Consider the following 4,377-nt stretch of genomic DNA (forward strand, 5'->3'; position numbering starts at 1 on the left):
TCGTGGCCAGATGCCTCGTGAAAATCTGCCGTATCTGTGGCACTACTTGCGTGAGCGGTGCCACGGTGCCACAGATAAAATATCCATATTTGAAACCAAAAATATTCATATTCTTTCGAGAAAATGAATTCTAAAGTTTACATGTTTTTAGATTAGGGTCAGTTGGGAAAGAAGGCGGGCGCGCCCATAGTGTTATTATAATGTACGCTACAGGTTCAACTGGCGCTAGTGTCTATGCGACTTCCTAGGGAGGCTCAAGTGAGGGTGGGTGCAACTGCTAGATCGGCGATCACGGGACATGGACGCCATTTAATTGCTAAATTTTGCTCGGAGCCTATGGGGCAAAAAGTCGTTTTCTTTCCTAACTCGGGTCATAAAAGCCCATTAAGGTGCTTGAATAATTTACACAAGGTATAAATGATTACTTTTCCATAGCCACCAGTTTTGTTGCGATAGGTTAAGTATTTTTTTAACGCGAAAAATGGTAAATTCCGGCATCTTGGACGTTGCTGCTTGTCTGGCAACTTTGCTTTCTCCGCTCGACGTTTGCAATTCTCGGAGCGAGAAGGAAGCGAGAAAGGCTGCGCCAAGGCGCTCGTTGCTTGCAATGGGAGGCGAGAGGAGGAAAGGCGCATGGAGCAACAAAGTTGCAACAGAGCGGGTGCCTGCTCCCGTGCAGGCAACACTGGCGCATATCCTTTCTCGAATCCTCTCCCTCAGGCGCCGCCATTAAATTGCAAACGCTCTCCAGGTTTTGAGTTGCGCTCACCCTCACTACAGCCTCCCTACGACTTCCGTGAGGCAGATTGAAGCAGACAGCAACCAGTCTACTCTTGCGGTGCTCCTGTGCATTCCTATGGGAAAACGCACGTGCATGTTGTCTCTTCATCGGAAAATATCACGGAACACTTTGGTTATTTGGGTCATACCGAATTGTATGTACCTTGATTAACACTCAAAAAGTGTAATTGCTTTAGTTAGCGCATTTTTCTTCATCAGTGAATGATGTTTGCTACATTTGAGTCCCAAACGTGTGTTCCACAGCAGGTGTTTAAAAACAAGCGACGATTCAAAGCAAAATGAGAATCGAAAAGAATATAGAGTGTGTTCAAGGCTTGCCAGCACTCCGGTGACGCATATGATAATATGCCAGTCCTGTCACTATATGAAAATGACCCCGTCGTTCATGGACAGATAAAAACATTAAGAACGTAGAGAATAAAGGCCGTGGGCTATGAACGGTGTCTTTTCGTATTGTTTTCTCTGCCGGGCAGCTTTTATAGGGCGACTTGTTCTCAAAGATTTCGAGCATGCGGGTGATATTTTGAACGTAGAACAAACATCTTCGCTCAGCTAGAGCAGAAAGAATAAAGCGGTACTTATTTAAAATTGGAATAGATTATGTCGCCTTCAATTTATTTTGATCGTACATGCATGGGTAGTTACTGATCCAGTGTTACAGTGTAGTTCTCGCCGTCTCCCTTAATTTCCAGATGTTCTTCGTTCGTTTGGCACGTATATCCCTCATCCTGAAAAGCGCCGACGTCGTGTTCGCGCTAACAGTGTCCGAAAGTGCACACAAATACGCGTACAAAGCCGTTTTAGCACCGTTTTTAATGCAATCAATTTGATATAGAAAAAAGCCGTAACTGACCAATTATTTCGTCGGCCTGACTGAGAAATGTTCCAAGCTATTTGTACGAATTATTTGGGATATTTTCTCTTATGATAGAGGGCAGGGAGAAAATGCACTCACTTTTTTTTAAAGAAATGCATTACCGGAATTCAATTTCGGACTAGTTGCTGTCTGCTTCAATTCGCGTCAGCACACTAGCGCCACTTAAACCTATAGCGTACATTGACTCTATGGGCGCGCCCCGCAGTTCCGGCGAAGCGGCGGCGCTGCAGTTCTGATGGAATTAGATGGGATTGGCCCCCTGCGCGTCGTCTGCTAGCCTCCTACTCTGAAAAGCGTTGGCATGCGGCCAACCAAGCCGCTGTAGGACTTGTAAAGCCAATAATTACCGATGAACAAAGTGTATTTGAAGAGAATGTGCGCAACAAAGCAAAAAGTAAAGTCCTCGCCACAAAGAGCACCTATCCGTGATTTTAGCTACGGTATTTTCTCTGGGGCACTCCTGAAAGCATCGGTCAAAAAACTTAATTTTTGCTCGTGTGTCCGGTTAGTAAAGTAGATAACTCATAAGGAACAATTGGGTCTTTTAGCTAGAACCGTTACTGTCTTCCGTGTACCAACTGTTAGGCCTTACCGAAAAAAAAGTAATGAAATACATTGTTACGCAAAATAAATAAATGTGTTACCGATCTACGTTATTTCAAAATAAAATAAACATATTACCGTTACCATAAAGTGTTGCACGTTACTTTTGCATTACTTTTTATTAAAAAAACGATGTTATCATCTTTTTCTTTTTTGCGACAGCATGTTTTGACATTCAGACAAAGCACGAATCAAAGGGCGTGGGCCTTGGGGTTTTTCTAAAGTGAGACTTTTTGTATGGGGAAAAGACAGGCAAAATCTTGAAGGTATGTGGATGAGTGCAATAATTAGTGACTTGGCACATGTAGAAACAACTTTGTCTTAAGTCCAAGTGCAGCCTACGCTATGAGCTAAGGGGACCAATCAGGCAGCATCAAAAGCGCAAGTAACAGGGCCTTTTTTTTTGTTTACGATTGGTTCAGCGATGATAGAATACATCCAAAAACATAACGAACGCCGTGATGGTGCCTGTTTTACGCTATCTGATTTATCCCATCAGCTCGCAGCGTCAGCTGCGTCTGGACGAAGTTAGGAAATGTGAAAAAAAATTGTCCTTTAGAAAGTGTACTTTTTTTTAGAGCCTGGGAAGATGTAACAAGCAACGTAACTATGTTACCCGTAAATTGAAATAAGTGGCGCAAGTATATTATTCGTTGCCCCAAAATTCGCAAAAATTAGGTCCTTGCAGAAATAGACGCTTTTCCACATTTTTGGCTCGAAAATTCAGTCAAACCCGTTTATATCTAACTCGCAAGAAAAAAACGTCTAACAGTTCGATATAGCGGGTAATTCGATATAAAAGTTTTAATGAATTTTACTCAAAAATCCACTTTCCACTGGCATATTACACAATGAAATAGTCTTGAATCTTCTGCTGCTTTTTCTTCATTGCATCCGCGATAACGATATTTTTCTACGCTATCGACGGACTCCAAAATGTTGAGGCCGCTGCCTTCTATATTCGCGCATTAGCGCCGAACTATGTCGAGAGCACGGAGCACGTCCGAGCAGGAGCAAACCTTCTGCAGAGCCATTTTGCTCTGCAAGTTGGCTTTTCCCTAAGGAAGGCGACTGCGTTGGGGAAAAGCCAGCTAGCAGAGCAAGCTGGCCTTTTTTTCTTGCGGGCGGGCGCGTCAACCGCCCGGAAGAAAAAATATTCTTTTGCCGAAAAAGCGGGGAGAGGGCGCATGGAGCACCCTCTCCCCGCTCCCTCCACAAGAGATTTTTTTTTTTTTTTTTTTTTGCGGCAATCAACGCAATTGTTTGTTAAAAAAAAAAAAAAGTTTTTTCTGTTAGTTGGTTTTCCCCCAAAGCGGCCGCTCGAATTGGGGGAAAGCCAGCATGCAGAGCAAAACAATGCTCTTGGCAGTTTGATTAATCAGTAGCGGCTGCTATTTTTGTTCGATGTAACCATAGTTTTTGCTATATATTATCACTCGAACATAAATGTGCACAAAAATTGTTCGATATAAGGGAAAATTCGATGTAACCGGGTTCGATATAGTCAGGTTTGACTGTACATGCTAAACGAGCGCCTTTTGGCTGCAAGTAGCACGTCAGAGACATCCTGTTGACTCATCGAGTTGCAGTGACCTCAATAGTGGCGTCCCAAAAGTCGCTTTTCCCATAGTGGATTAGCTTTTGCTCCGAGGTCACCAGAAAGAAGGGCTCTACTCTCTATTCAGCTAGCGCAAAGACAGCTAGGGAGACAGGTCCATTTACTATCCGAGCCATAATTCGGAAAAAGGCAGATAAAGTAGTTTTGCGGGAAAGTGAGTCGAGGAAGTAATCTTCTACATACGGACTGTCAACCAGCATTTCTAAATGCAGAAACAGGCCTCCGGAAGAAGTTCTACAAAGCATTAGATTGTGTTTGCACGAAGCTTGAACGACAATTCAAACAAGCAGGCACGCAGTCTCGCACAACTGGAGCAAATCGTTTTGTGCGCTCTTCGAGAATTAAGCCACAAACAGCAGAAGAACCTAAAAGGAAGTTAGGATTGCACGCTGCTGATTTTCACCTGGAAAGCCTTTCGAGGCAGCTGAACATGGTTCATTCGCTGTCAAGCAGTCAGCCCGAGTTGTGCCGTGCTCTG

Source organism: Ixodes scapularis, unplaced genomic scaffold (assembly GCF_016920785.2).
Source record: "Ixodes scapularis isolate PalLabHiFi unplaced genomic scaffold, ASM1692078v2 ptg002900l_1__unscaffolded, whole genome shotgun sequence".
NCBI classification, from domain to species: Eukaryota; Metazoa; Arthropoda; class Arachnida; order Ixodida; family Ixodidae; genus Ixodes; species Ixodes scapularis.